Source organism: Oratosquilla oratoria, chromosome 30 (genome assembly GCF_046742065.1).
Source record: "Oratosquilla oratoria isolate Oo_2021 chromosome 30, ASM4674206v1, whole genome shotgun sequence".
Taxonomy (NCBI): Eukaryota; Metazoa; Arthropoda; class Malacostraca; order Stomatopoda; family Squillidae; genus Oratosquilla; species Oratosquilla oratoria.
This window is the reverse complement of record NC_134806.1, coordinates 53,377,685-53,393,305: the sequence shown is the minus strand read 5'-3', so window position 1 is coordinate 53,393,305 and position 15,621 is coordinate 53,377,685. Positions and strand designations below refer to the sequence as shown.

At 42.8% G+C, this 15,621-nt stretch overlaps 1 pseudogene; it reads left to right on the top strand.

The window, feature by feature from the left end:
- Nucleotides 1–9,215: 9,215 nt before the first annotated feature.
- LOC143041329 (uncharacterized) lies at nucleotides 9,216–15,283 on the top strand (annotated as a pseudogene).
- The last annotated feature ends 338 nt before the right edge of the window (nucleotides 15,284–15,621 follow it).

The following is a 15,621-nucleotide window of genomic DNA, read 5'->3' as shown; positions in this document are numbered from 1 at the left end:
GGCTCCCCCCTCCCCTCTTCCCCCCTCCCCTCTTCCCCCCTCCCCCTCCCTCACTCCTTTCTTCTCTCTCTTTCCCTTCCTCCTCCCCCTTTCTCCCTCCCTCCTCATCTCTTCCTCCTCCTACTCCTCCTCCTCCTTTCCTCTCTCTTGTCCTTTCTTCTTCCTCCTACCCCTTCTCCTCCTCCTCTTCCTTTTCGTCCTCCTCCTCCTCCTCTTTCTTTCCCCTTCCTCCCTATCCCTTCTTTTTTCTTCCTTCTCCCCTGTCTTCCTATTCCTCCCTCTTTCTTCCCTCCTCCTCTTCCTTTCCTTCATCCTCCTTTCTCCTTATCTCTCCCTCTTTCTTCCCTCGTCCTCGTCCACTTCTTCCTCCTCTACTTTCTCCCCATCCCTCCCTCTTTCTTCCCTCCTCCTCCTCTTCTTCCTTCTCCTCCTCCCCCTTCTTTCCTATCCCTCCCTTTTTCTTCTCTCTTTCTCTTTTTCCTCCTCGTCCTCTTTCTTTCCTTCCTTCCCCTCCCTCCCTATCCCTCCCTCTTCCTCTCTCTTCCCCTCCTTCCCTTCCACTCCCTACTCTTGACTTCTTCTTCTTTCCTCCCCTATACCCTCATCCTCTTCCTTCTTTCCTCCTCTTCTTCCCTTTATCCCATTCTTTTCCCTTCTTCCTCCTCCTTTTCCCTCTTCCTCTTCCTCCCTTCCTCCTACCCACCTCTTCCCTCAAACCCTTCCCCCCTCCCCACCAACCTTCCTCCTCCCACCCTTCCTCACACTCCTCACCCTACCTCCCTCACCTCTTCCTCCCTCCTCCTCCCCCTTCCTCCTCCTCAGTCTCCCGTGACAAAGCCCAAAGACAATCGCAAAACGATATAATTGTTGTAGCTATTCTTGCCAACAGCTGAAGAGGAGGAGGAGGAGGAGGAGGAGGAGAAAGAAGATGAGGAGGAAGAGGGGGACGAGTAGGAGGAGGAGGAGAACGAAGAGGAAGACGAAGACGAGGAAGATAAGATGGAAGAGGAAGAAGAGGAGGAGGAGGAGGAGGAGATGGAACAGGAAGAAAAAGAGGAGGAGGGAGAGGTAGAAAAAGAGGAGGAGGGAGAGGAAGAAAAAGAGGAGGAGGGAGAGGAAGAAAAAGAGGAGGAGGGAGAGGAAGAAGAGCAGAGGAATAAGGGGGGGAAAAGACGAAGAGGAAGAGAAGGAAGAGGAGGAGGAGAAGGAAGGAGGAGGAAGAGCAGGAGAACGAGGAGAAAGAAGACGAGGAGGAAGAGAAGGAAGAGGAGGAGATGGAATACGAAGAGGAGGAAAAGGAGGAATGAAGGAGGAAGGCGAGGAGGAGCAAGAGGAGGAGGAAGAGGAGGAGGAAGAGGAGGAGGAGGAAGAGCAGGAGGAGAAGAGGAGGAAGAGTTAGAAGACGAGGAGGAGGAGGAAGAGGAGGAAGGGTTGGAGGAGGAGGAGGAAGAGAAGAAGCGAGGAGGAAGAAGAGGAGGAGGGAGAGGAAGAGCAGGAGGAGAAGAGAAGGAAGATTTAGAAGACGAGGGGGAGGAAGAAGAGGAAGGATAGGAAAATGAGAAGGAAGAGGAGGAAGAAGAGAAGAAGTAACGAGGAGGAAGAGGAAGAGGAAGAAGAATAGTAGGAGGAGGAAGAAGAGAACCAACGAGGAGGAGGAAGAAGAAGTTGAGGGGAAGCAGCGACGACGAGGAGAAGGAGGAGGAATAGGAGGAGAGGAAGAGGAAGAGGAGGAGGAAGAGGAGGAGGAGGAATAGGAAGAGGAGAGGAGGAGGAATAGGAGGAGAAGAGGAGGAGAAGGAGGAGGAAGAGAAGAAGCAAAGAGGAGAAGGAGGAGGAAGAGAAGAAGCAAAGAGGAGGAGGAGGAGGAAGAAGAGGAGTAGGAGGAGGAAGAAGAGGAGGGGAAGGAACGGCGAGGAGGAGGAGGAAGAAGAGGAGAAGGAGAAGGAGGTAGAAGATGGGTGTCATGCAACTAGAAAATAGGGAGGAGGGGAGGAGAAGGATGTGGTTGTCATTGTAGCTAAGAGGAGGAGGAGGAGGAGGAGGAGGAGGAGGAGGAGGAAGACGAGGAGGAGGAGGAAGACGAGGAGGAGGAAGACGAGGAGGAGGAGGAGGAAAGATGAAAGCGAAGGTTGATGAAGAAGAAAATGAGTGGGTGAAAGAGGAGGAGTAGGAAGAGGAGGAGGAGGAGGAGGAGGAGAGGAGGAGGAGGAGGATGTCTGCTGGCGGTTCTGTTGCGTAACAAAGAAAAGATATTTGTCGAAAAGGCTGAGGAGGAGGAGGAGGAAGAGGAGGAGGAGGAGGAGGAGAAGGAGGAGGAGGAGGGGGAGGAGGAGGACAACGAGTTAAAGGAGGAGGTGGTGGAGGAGAAACGGGAGGAAGTGGAGGATAAAGAGGAGGAGGAGGAAAATGAGGAGGAGGAGGACGAAAAGGTGTAGGAGGAAGAAGAAGAAGAGGTAAAGGAGGTAGAGGAGAAACGGGGGCAGGAGGAGGAGGAGGAAGAGGAGGAGGAGGAGTACGAAGGGGTATAGGAGGAAGAGGTGTAGGAGGAAGAGGAGGAGGAGGTAAAGGAGGAGGTAGAGGAGAAACGGAGGGAGGAAGAAGAAAAGAAAGAGGAGGAGGAGGAAGAGGAGGTAAAGGAGGAGAAGGTGAAGGAAGAGAAACGGGAGGAGGAGAAGGAGAAGAGGAGGAGGAGGAAGTGGAGGAGGAGGAAGAGGAGGAGGAGCTTAGCATATTAAGAGAGAGAGAGAGAGAGAGAGAGAGAGAGAGAGAGAGAGAGAGAGAGAGAGAGAGAGAGAGAGAGAGAGAGAGAGAGAGATATGACAGTGGTAATGATAGATGGTGGTGATAGTGATGATGATGATGATGATGATGATGATGATGATGATAATAATGACGACAGCAAGCAATAACAATAACATTAAGACTTAGGAACCATAAAAAACCGCAAAGTTTGAAATCTTATTCTAAAAAAAAAAAAATCATAATTTTTCCAGCCACCATTTGCCATTTCCACATCACTGACATTGTTCTTCTGTTCTTCTATGTTTGTTCTTCCAAGACACGAGAACATGGCTCTCCAATTGAACAAGTGTCAAGAGATCTTCATGGACGACAAGTTTACAAGAAGTCTCGAAACTAAAAAAAAAAAGAAAGAAAAAAAAAAAAAAAAAAAAAAAAAAAAAAAAAAAAAAAAAAAAAAAAAGAAAAAAAAAAAAAAAATTCTACAGACAACCACCACCACCACCACCACCACCACCACCTCCACCACCACCACCACCACCACCACCACCACCACCACCACCACCACCACCACCACCACCAAAGAAGCACAGAAACCTTCTTCTCTCTTTCTTTCTCTTGCTCTCTCTTATACTCTCTTATTTAGTCTAACTCTCGTTCTCTATTACTGTTTCACTCTCTATCTCTTCCTCTATCTCTCTCTTACTTTTTTACTCTCTATCTCTCTCTCTCGCTCTCTCTTACTTTTTACTCTCTACCTCTCCCTTTCTCTCGCTCTTTCTTATACTCTCTTTCTCTCGCTCTCTCTTTATAAACTTTCTCTCGCTCTCTTTTATGCTCTCTTTTTACTCTCGCTCTCTCATACTTTCTTTAGTTCTTTCTTTTTTACTCTCTTTTACTCCTTCTCTCACTCTCTCTTATACTTTTTTATTCTTCCTTTCTTATACCCTCTTTTTCTCTCTCTCTTATACTCTCTTTCACTCGCTCTCTCTCTTTTTTCTTTTTATCCACTCTCTCATGCTTGTATACTTTCTCTCACTCTCTTTTTATCTTTTACTCTCTTTCCCTTGCTCTCCCTTATACTTTCCTTTCTACTCTCTGTCAGTCTCTTTTATACTCTCTAATCTCTTTCTCTCGGTGTCTTAGCCTTTCTTTTGTACTTCATTCTCTCGCTCTCTTATACTCTCTTTCTTTCGCTCTCTCTTGTACTCTTTTTCTCGCTCTCTTCTCTCTTTCTCTCGCTCTCTCTTGTACTCTTTTTCTCGCTCTCTTATACTCTCTCTTACTTTTTTACTCTCTTTCTCTCGCTTTTTCTTATACTCTCTTTTGGTCTCGCTTATATTTTCTTTTTTACTCTCTTTTTCTCCTTTATACTCTTTCTCATACTTTAGTCCTTACTCTTGTACTTTCTTCTTTCCTCTATCTCGCTCTCTCTTATACTCTCCTTCTCTCGCTCACTCTTCTACTCTCTTTTTTACTCTTTCGCTCTCTTATACTTTCTTTTTTTACTCTTTCGCTCTCTCTTATACTTTCTTCTTTTCTCTCTCTCGCTCTCTCTTATACTCTCCTTCTCTCGCTCTCTCTTATACTTTTTTACTCTCTTTGGCTCTTATACTCTCCTTCTCCCGCTCTCTCTTATATTCTCTTTTTTAATCTCTTCCTCTTTCTTATACTCTCTTTTTAACTCTCTTTCTCTGCAATGATCTTGTATATTGAATAGTACAATACTCCTTTTTCCTAAAATACCCCCCCACCCCAAAGGACGGGACCCCCCTTATACAACATAAAACAAAGACTTATTATTTTGAAAAGACACAATATTTTACGAACGGAACCAGCTGGTGGGGCCAAGTTTCAAAATATAACACTCACAGTCATTTAATTACGCTCATAATGTATGGCACGCCAACAATGTTGTCTGCAAAGTTTTAGTTTACAGCAAACGGGAGAAACTAATATTAATTCCCACCAAAATCTGGTGTTCTTGTGTTCTTTGGGAAGAGTCATAACAAGGTCTTGTTGTTCTTCTTGTTCTTCTGTTCCCAAAGTGTTTTTACTTTATTTTTCTATTTCATTATTTTTTTATTATTATTATTATTTTTACCGCAAACTTGGGGAGCTAATATTAATTCCCACCAAAATCTGGTGTTTTTGTGTTCTTTGGGAAGAGTCATAACAAGGTCTTGTTGTTCTTCTTGTTCTTTTGTTCTGAAAATTTGGGGAACTATTATTAATTCCCACCAAATTCTGGTGTTCTTGTGTTCTTACTGTTCTTCTGTTCTTTCTGACGGGGGATTTGTTCTCTCAAATACGATCTACAGGGTGTCTCAAAACTGTCTACTCATTTTTGAGACACTTGTCGAATATATTGGTTCACATTAGTATTGCCAGGTGGACATCCATTTGAACATCTGCGAACACGCAAAGGGAACTAGACTAGACTAGGAAAGAAAATAACAAATTCTTTAATTTCAAATTAAAGACAACCATTTTCGAAACGACAAAAGTTTCGTTATTGACGTCAATATTAATATAGTGTTGATGCCAGTATTGATGTAAATATTGACAATATTAATATCAATATTTCTAAAAGATGATCTACTTTCTCAATGTTGTGAATCTAACACCACCACATACCACATACCACCACATTAATAATGAATAAATAAATAAAGAAATAATAGATAAATAAATAAATAAATAAATGAATAAATAAAAACAAAATAAAATAAAATGACAACAGAGAAAGGAAAAGAGGAGGAGAAAGAGAAGGAGAGAGAGGGAGAGAGAAAGAGAAAAGGAGAAAGAGAGCGAGAGCGAGAGAGAGGGAAAGAGAGAGAGAAAGTGAGACAGAAAAGGAGAAAGAGAGAGAGAGAGAGAGAGAGAGAGAGAGAGAGAGAGAGAGAGAGTGAGACAGAGAGGGAGAGGGAGAGAGAGAGAGAGAGAGAGGAAGAGAGAGAGAGCGAGAGAGAGAGAGAATTAAAAGGCAAGAAAGACAAAAGAGAGAAAGCCAAAAGAACACATCGTTAATTAATACGAAGATGGGTAAAGAAATAAGACAATAAATGAGAAGAACGAAAAGAGAAGAAAGAAATAGTTAACGATGTAGATAACAGAAAAGGAGGTAACAAAGATGAAGAAGAAGATGAAGAAGAAGAAGAAGAAGAAGAAGAAGAAGAAGAAGGAGGTGGAGAAGAAGAAGAAGAAGAAGAAGAAGAAGAAGAGGAATGAGAAGGAGAAAATGAAGAAGATGACGATGAAAAAGGAGGTGAAGATGAAGAAGAACAAGGGGAATAAGAAGATGAAGTAAAAAATGATGATGAAGAAGGAGGTGAAGAAGAAGAAGAAGAAGAAGAAGAATGACAAGAAGAAGAAGAAGAAGGAGAAGGAGAAGAAGAAGGAGGAGGAGGGGAAAAATGATGAAAAGGAAGACGAAGACGAAGAAGATAAAGATGAAGAAGAAGAAGAATTGCTAAAGATGGTGACAGTCAAAAAATGAAGAATATATAAAAATGAAAGAAGAAGACAAAGAAGAATTAGAAAATAGTAAAGGAAAAGAATAGGAAGAATGGGAAGAAAAAATGGAAATGAGGAAGAAAGGAAGAAGGAGATGAGAGAGACAGGGAAGAAGAAGAAGAAGAGGGCAAAGAGAAAGACGAAGATAAGGAGAAAAAGAAGAAAACAAAAAGGGAAAGAAGAAAAAAAGAAGAAGAAGAAGAAAAAAAAAGAAAAAACAGCGAAGAAATAGAAAAAAAGAAGACGAAGAAAAAGAAAAAGAAAAGAGAACTGAGTGTGTATGTGTGTGTGTGAGAGAGAGAAAGAGAGAGAGAGAAAGAAGGAGAGAGAGGGAGAGAGAGAGCGAGGGAGGAGATAGAGAGAGACTGAGATAGAGAGACAGCGAGAGCGTGAGAGATTGGAGGTGGAGGAGGTGGAGGAGGAGGTGGAGGTGGAGGAGGTGGAGGAGGAGGAGGAAGAGTCCTGTGTGTACAAAAATCCTTCAGCCGAAGTCGAGGACAGGATATCCCTGTCTTTGGTGGCAAAATGTCCTCGCGTAATTGTCACACACGAGTGAGAGAGAGAGAGAGAGAGAGAGAGAGAGAGAGAGAGAGAGAGAGAGAGAGAGAGAGAGACTCCAGCAATCGTGCTTGTGGTGGATCAAAAGAAACGCGAAGAGGAGGAGGAGGAGGAGGAGGAGGAGGATAATAGGGGATGAAGTGGGAAGGGGAGAGGCGTTGGAGGAGGAAGAGGAGGAGGAGGAGAAGGAGGAGGAGGAGCAAAGGGAGGAGGGGGAGAAGGAGGGTACGAGGATAATAGAGGATGAAATGGGAAGGGGAGAGGGGTTGGAGGAGGAAGAAGAGGAGGAAGGGGAGGAGGAGGAGGAGGAGGAGGTTGATGGTGAGGAGAGGCGGAGAAAAGTAAGGAGGAGGATTATAGATGAGACAGGAGGGGGTGAAAGGTTGGGTAAGGAGGAGAAGGAAGAGGAGGAAGAGGAGGAAGGTGAGGAGGAGGAGGAGGAGGAAGCTGAAGAAGAGGAGGAGGAGGAGGAAGAAGAGGAGGAGTAACTGGATATAGTTGTCCAGCATTAGACAGAACCAAATGTATAAAGTTCCCCATGGTTACAACGAGGGAAGAGAGAGAGAGAGAGAGAGAGAGAGAGAGAGAGAGAGAGAGAGAGAGAAGTGAAAAAAATATGAAAGGATGACAATAATACAACAATGAAGGAATATGGAGATAAATCATTTTATAGAGAAATGTAATTAAAAAAAAAGTAATTATAATGAACATGGACATAGAAAAAAATACATAAAGTGAGAATAGAGAAAATGGAAGAAAGAGGAGAAGAGCAATTTGCAGAGAGAAACAGAGAGAAAAAAAGAGAGATGAGTTTGATACACACACGCACGCACACACACACACATATATATATATATATATTTATATATATACATATAAATATATATATATATATTTATAAATACACACACACACACACACATATATATATATATATATATACACTGTATATATCTATATATATAAATATATATATATATATATTTTATGTACACACACACGCACACATATGTCATTACACACACATAAACACACACAAACATACACACACAAACACACACATAAACACACACACACACTCATGTAAGGAAACACAGGGACACAGACAGACAAAGAACACAAGCGACCCTTACAGACATACACAGACAGACAAACAGACGGACAGATAGGCCCAGGATTGGTTGGGATTTAATGACAGGACGCAAGGACGAAGCTAACCAACTGAAAAATGGAAAACAACGGACGAGCAGAGAAGTTCCGTGGCGCCTCCCCCTCTCCCCCTCTCCCACCCTTCCCCCTCCTACTCCCCTCCCCCTCTCCCCCTCTCCCACCCTTCCCCCTTCTACTCCCCTCCCCATCCCACCCTTCTCCCTCCTACTCCACCTCCCCCTCCTACTCCCCTCCCCCTCTCCCACCCTTCCCCCTCCTACTCCCCTCCCCCTCTCCCACCCTTCCCCCTCCTGCTCCCCTCCCCCTCTCCCACCCTTCCCCCTCCTGCTCCCCCCTTCCTCACACTTCCCCTCTTCCTCCTCTCCCACCCTTCCCCTCTCTCATCCCCTCTTCTCTTCCCCCTGCCCCTTCCTCCTCCCCCTCCCCCTCTCCCCCTCCACCTCTCTCCCCCTCTTCCCCTATTCCTCCCTCTTCCATCCTTCTCCTCTCTCACCTTCTCTTTCCCTCACCCTTCCCCTTCCTCCTCCCCCTCTTCCTCTCCCCCTAATCCCTCTCTCCCACACATCCCCTCTTTTCCCCACCCCTCCCCTCCTCTCCTCTCCCACCCTCCCTTCCCCCTCCCCCCCGTTCGCTGGTGAAAAAATAAACACAAAAACAAAAGCAATAGAGGATTGGGAAGGCGGGGGGAGGGGGAGGGGGGAGGGGGGAGGAGGGGGAGAGGGGGAAACAATGATGAGCAGCGGATGGAGTTTTGCTTGGTGTTGACATAAAGGAGGAGGAGGAAGAGGAGGAGGAGGAGGAGGAAAAAGTGAAGGACAAGGACGAGGAGGATGATCAACAGCACGTTTAAGAGGAGGAGGAGGAGGAGGAAGAAGAGGAAGAAGAGGAGGAAGAGGAGAAGGAGGAGGAAGAGGAGAAGGAGGAAGAGGCGGTGAAGAAGAAAGAGGAGAAGGAAGAAGAGGAGGAGGATGAGGAGGAGGAAGAAGAGGAGGAAGAACAGGAGGAGGAAGAGGAGGCGGTGGAGGAGAAGAGGAGGAGGAAGAGAAGGAAGGGAGGAGGAGGAGCAAGAGGAGAAGGAGGAAGAGGCGGTGGAGGAGAAAGAGGAAGAGGAGGAAGAGGAAGAGGAGGAAGAGGAGGCGGTGGAGAAGGAGAAGAGGAGGAGGAGGAGGAAGAACAGGAGGAAGAACAGGAGGAAGAGGAGGTGGTGAAGGAGAAGAGGAGGAGGAAGAGGAGGAGGAGGAAGAAGAGGAGAAAGAGGGGGAGGAAGAGGAGGAGAAAGAGGGGGAGGAAGAGGAGGAGGAGGAGGAGGAGGAGGAGGAGGAGGAGGAAGAGGAGGAGGAGGAAGGAGGAGTTTTACCTATGATGTCATTTATGATAATGTCTATTTGGTTGTTTTTTTCATGTTGTCACTTGCGTCTATATTATCATCAATATCATAATTTTCATCATCTTTATAGATTTTCGTTGTCAAAGTTGTAATTTTTTTTATTACGTTACTCTCCCTCTTCATCATTCTTACAAAATAAAATAAAATAAGAATAAAATAAATGAAAAAAAAAGAAATAAAAAAAAAATCAAAGATGATAAATAAATGAATAAAAAAAATAATCAATTAAATTGACAAATGAAAATAAATAGATGAATATTACAAATAAGGAAATAAAAAATGAATAATAAGAGTAGGCAAAAATAATGACAAATAAACAATAAAATGAAATTAAATAATAAACAAACATTACAAGTAATGAAATAAAAATAAATGAAAAATAACCAAAATGAATAAGCAACGAAAAAAATATATAATAATAATAAGAAGAAAAAGATGAATTACTTACATAAAAATAATAATGATAATTTAACAAACAATAAATAATAACAAAATAATCAGAGATTAAAACATTAAAACAACAGCAAAAACAGAAAATAACCAAATTATATATATAAAAATGGAAATGGTCAAAACTAAAATTTTTGAACGAAAGTGCGTGACCCGAACAAAAGGTAACAGGGGGTCATGGACCGGGGTGAGTGTTTTAACAGTGATCTGGCGCGGGGACGGTCTGGAAGAAAACGATTTATACGGTTACTATACACAACAACATGAAGATTTTGAAGACTCTTTCGTAAATCCCGTGGAATTTCCATTTATTCAAAGCTTAACGTGTGACGTCATGTCGCGTTGCTTTCTGAGCTCCTAACAGAACTTCACGAAAATAAGGAGATAAATAAATAAATACACAAATAAATAAACAGTATTCAAACGTCTATAAATGTTTATTGTGACATGACATAAACGATTCAAAAATCTTTTTTGCCTTTATAATTGACCTAACGAAAAAGAGAAGGAGAGAGAGAGAGAAAGAGCGAGAGAATTTGACGACACCGTCGGGAGACTTTGACGACTCCTTTTGGAGACTGAAGGCTCCTTTAGGAGATTTTGAAGACTCCTTCGTAATACTTAAAAGTTGAATAACCGTGGAATTTCCGCGGGTCCTATGTGACATAACATAAACGATTAAAAAAATGTATTGCCTTTATGATTGACCTAACGAGAAAGAAAGAGAGAAAGAGAGAGAGAGACACACGACGGGAGAATTTGACGTCGGAAGACTTTGACGACTACTTCTGGAGACTAGAGACTCCTTCGGGAGATTTTGAAGACTCCTTTGTAATATGTTACGAAATAGCAAAAATTATATGTACTCTAATGAAGAGCGAGCGAAGCGAGCTACGCCATAGGCTAAGCACACCTAAGCACACAACAACATGGGTGTATCTAATATAAAAAAATTTAATGGTTGCTTACGCCGTCCGGTGGTAATTCGGTCACACCTTCGCGTTTGGTGGTAAATCGGTTACACCGCCAACTACGGTGAAGAAGAAGAACTCGAAGAAGAAGAAGAACTCGAAGAAATCGAAGAAGAAGAAGAGGAAGAACTCGAAGAAGAAGAAGAAGAAGAAGAAGAAGAAGAAGAACTCGAAGAAGAAGAACTCGAAGAACTCGAAGAAGAGGAAGAAGAAGAACTCGAAGAACTCGAAGAAGAAGTAGAACTCGAAGAAGAAATCGAAAAACTCGAAGAAGAAGAACTCGAAGAACTCGAAAAAGAAGAACTCGAAGAACTCGAAAAAGAAGAACTCGAAAAACTCGAAAAAGAAGAACTCGAAGAACTCGAAAGAGAAGAACTCGAAGAAGAACTCGAAGAAGAAGAACTCGAAGAAGAAGGAGAACTCGAAGAAGAAGAACTCGAAGAAACTCGAAGAAGAGAACTCGAAGAACTCGAAGAAGAACTCGAAGAAGAACTCGAAGAAGAATTCAAAGAACTCGAAGAAGAACTCGAAGAAGAATTCGAAGAACTCGAAGAACTCGAAAAAGAACTCGAAGAACTCGAAGAAGAACTCGAAGAACTCGAAGAAGAACTCGAAGAAGAACGCGAAGAAGAACTTTATTTTCCAAAAAAGGGGCGTAGCCCAAGGCGCGCAGCGCCCGCGCCTAAGGCGCAGCGCCGCAGGCCAAGTGTGAAGCACCAGCGGAGAAGGTACGAAGAAATCGGCATTTCTGGAAGTGGGTTACTGATGTGAAGAAGATTAAACCTTCCAACCTCCTACTCCGAAAATATTTACGAAATATTGCCAAGAGAATCTTTCCCAAATGTTAACAAGAGAATCTTTACGAAATATTACCAAAAGAATCTTTACGAAATAACGCTAAGAGAATCTTTACGAAATATTGTCAAGAGATTCTTTATAAAGTAAAACTGAATTACGGAATTCTGACAAAAGAATCTTTACGAAATATTAATGAGAAAATATTTGCGAAATATTGCCAAGAGAATCTTTACCAAATGTTAACAAGAGAATCTTTACGAAATATTACCAAGAGAATCTTTACGAAATATTGCTAAGAGAATCTTTACGAAATATTGCCAAGAGAATCTCCACTCCACTAACATAAAAAGATATTTCTCTAATACGTAAATAATATTACCATGGAAAAAGAAAGTGGTGCTAACAAGAAAAAGAGAATCTTTACGGAATTTTTACAAAAGAATCTTTACGAAATATTAATGAGAAAATATTTACGAAATATTGCCAAGAGAATCTTTATTAAATGTTAACAAGAGAATCTTTACAAAATATTACCAAGAGAATCTTTACGAAATATTGCTAAGAGAATCTTTACGAAATATTGCCAAGCGAAGCGAAGCGAGCTACGCCGTAGGCCAAGCACACCTGGCGAAGCCAGGTTCGGGTGCTTGTAGATTAAAAAAAATCAAACTTGCCAAAAAAAAAAAAAAATGAAAAATAAACACAAAATAGATAAATAAAAATAAACACATAAAATAAATAAATAAAAATAAACACATATAAATAAATAAATAAACAAATAAGTAAATAAAATAAAGGGTCATCTTCGTACACTTTCTTCTTCATTATTAACATTCCTTAAATCGCCTCTTTTGTTCGTCTTCGGACAAGCTGAAGAGAGCCAATAATAAACACTTAAAATAAATAAATAAATAAATAAATAAATAAATAAATAAATAAAATAAAGGGTCGTCTTCGTACACTTTCTTCTTCATTGTTTACGTTCCCTAAATCGCCTCTTTTGTTCGTCTTCGGACAAGCTGAAGAGAGCCAATAATAAACACAAAAATAAATAATTAAATAGATAAATAAATAAATAAAATAAAGGGTCGTCTTCGTACACTTTCTTCTTCATTGTTTACGTTCCCTAAATCGCCTCTTTTGTTCGTCTTCGGACAAGCTGAAGAGAGACAACAAGAAGAGCGAGACATTACTTGAGCAACTCGGTGACAAATTAACGATAAACAGAGAGGAGATTAAAGAGATAGAGAGGATCATGTCAGAGCCAAGAAGACGAGAAGAGAGGAAGAGGAAGAGGAAGAAGAGGAAGAAAAAGAAGAAGAAAATGTAGAAAAAAGAAATAAAAAAGCAGAAGAGGAAGAAGAAGAAGGAGAAGAATAAGAAAAATAGAAGAAAAAGAAGTAGAAGTAGAAGAAGAAAAAGAAGAGGAAGAAAAAGAAGAAGAGGAAGAAGTAGAAAAGGCAGAAGTAGAAGTAAAAGAAATAAAGGAAGTTTAAGAAGAAGAAGAAATGGAAGAAGAAAAAGAAGTAAAAAAAAAGAAGAAGAAATAAAAGAGAAATTAGAAAATCAAAATAATTAGAAGAGGAAGAAGTAGAAAAAAAGAAGCGGAGGAAGAAGAGAAAGAAAAAAGAAAAAGAGGAGAAAGAAGAAGAAAAAGAAGAGAGTAGAATAATATAAGAAAAACATAGAAGAATGAAATGGCAACATGAAGGCAACGATACATATATACATATATATATATATATATATACATACATACATACACACGCACACACACACACACACACACACACACACACACACACACACACTTTAATGGGGCGATGCACTTATTCCCTTAAAACAACCCAAGCCAAGCCAAGCCAAGGGAAAAAAAAAAAGAAGAAAAAAAAAAAGAAGAAAAAAAAAGTTTGCATGAGTGACGTGGCATACGTTAGCACAATCGCTCGACTCACGAGAGACGTTGAAGAAGGCTCTCGTCCAGCAGCGAATGATTGATATTGTGAACAGTGCTACATTTGGTAAGATATTTGTTTGGTAATTCCATGTCTTCGGTCCGAGTCCGGTTGTAACACAATGAACAGCTGTTAGAATGAAATTACTGCATATTGTTGATTATACGCTGCAAATGTTTTGCCTGTGCACAAACACATATATACATACACACACACACACACCCACACACACACACACACACACAGATACACACACACACACACACAGTCGCATGGCGTAGTGGAAGAGTCCGCGGCCGGCACTACGGCGGTCCGTGTTTGAATCCCGCTCAGGGCTGAAATAATTTCAGTATCGCTGCGGTGCGAATCGTTACTCCAACTCTCGTGGGTGGGGAATTGGGTGTGTGTGTGTGCATGTAAGGTCACAGCATTACCCATAGATCGGCGATATATGAGCTCTGAGCTCTCTTCCGGGAGGGAAATAGCTGTCGATCACGAGTCCAACACGTGACCCAAGACTATGGTGAATCACACAAACATACACACACACACACACACACACACACACACAAGGAAGGGAATAGGGGAAGGAAGGGAAAGGGAAGGGAGGAGGAAGGGGAAGGTGGGAGGAAGGTGAAGAAGAGAAGGAGGAGGAAGAGGGGAGGAAGAGGGAAGTGGGAAGGAGGAAGAGGAGGGGAAGTGGGGAGGAAGAGGGTGAGAAGCGGGGAAGAAAGAAGGGGGAGAGAAAAGGGGTGAGAGAAAGGGAGGTGGGAAGGGGGGAGGGGGAAGAAGGTAAAGGGGGCAGGGGGAGGAGGGGAAAGGAGGGGAGGGGGAGGAAGGGAAAGGGGGGAGGGGGAGGAAGGAGGAAGAGAGTAGCCTTGTGCAGCGTGGGGGGGAAAACCCATGGACAAATCCCCCCTCCCCATTTCTCCCCCCCTCCACCGTGAGAAAGGGGGGGATTGGGGGGAATGGGGGGGGGAGGCGTGGAAGCAAGGAGAAAGGTGAGCAAAGTTTGCACTGAAAAGGAGGAGGAGGAGGAGGAGGAGGAAGGGGTGAAGGAGGAAGAAGAGGAAGAAGAAATGGGGAACGAAGATGATGAAGGTGACGATAATGAGGAGGAGGAGGACAAGGAGTAGGTGGAGGAAAAGTAGGAAGAGGATTAAAAGGAGGAGTAGGAGGAGGAAGAGGTGAAGAAGGAAGAAGAGGAGGAAGATATGAGGAATGAAGAGGATGAAGGTGACGATAATGAGGAGGAAGAGGACAAGGAGGAAGTTGAGGAAGAGTTGGAAGAGGATGAAAAGGAGGAGGAAGGGGAGGAGGAGGGGAGAGAGGATGATGATAACGATGATGAGAAAGGAGGAAGAGGAAGAATAGGAGGAGGTGAAGGAGAAAGAAGAGGGGGTGAGGAAAGAAGAGAGGGATGAGGAGGAGAAGGAATTGAGGAGGAGGAGAAGGAAGAGAAGGAGGAGAAGGAAGAGAAGGAGGAGAAGGAAGAGAAGAAGAGGAGAAGGAAAAGGAGGAAAAGAAGGAGTAGGAGGAGGAAAAAGAAGAGAGGGAGGAAAAGGATGAGTAGGAGGAAGAGGAGGAAGAGAAAGAAGATGAGAAAAGGGAGGAGGGAGAAGAAAGAGTATGAGGAATGGGAAGAAGATGAGAAAGAGGATGAACTAGAGGAGGAGGAAAAGGAAGAAAAGGAGGGAGAGGAAGAGGAGGAGGAAGAGGAAGAGGAGGAGGAAGAATAGGTGGAAGAGGAGGAAGAGAAGGAAGATGAGAAGAGGGAGGAGGGAGAAGAAAGAGTATGAGGAATGAGAAGAAGAGGAGAAAGAGGATGAAGAAGAGGAAGAGGAGGAAAGAGAGGAGGAAGAGAAAGAGGAAGAGGAGGAGGAGGGGAGGAAGAGGAGGGGAGGAGTAAGGTAAGGAGGAAAAGGAGGAGGAGGAGGAAGAGGAGGAGGAGGAAGAAAACTAAAAAAAATTTCGACCTTGTTTGTAAACACCGGCCACCAATGATCAAGGAATGGAGAAGAGGCTGAAAGAATTTGAGGCAATATGAGGTCAGTATGAGGCTATATGAGGTTAGTAT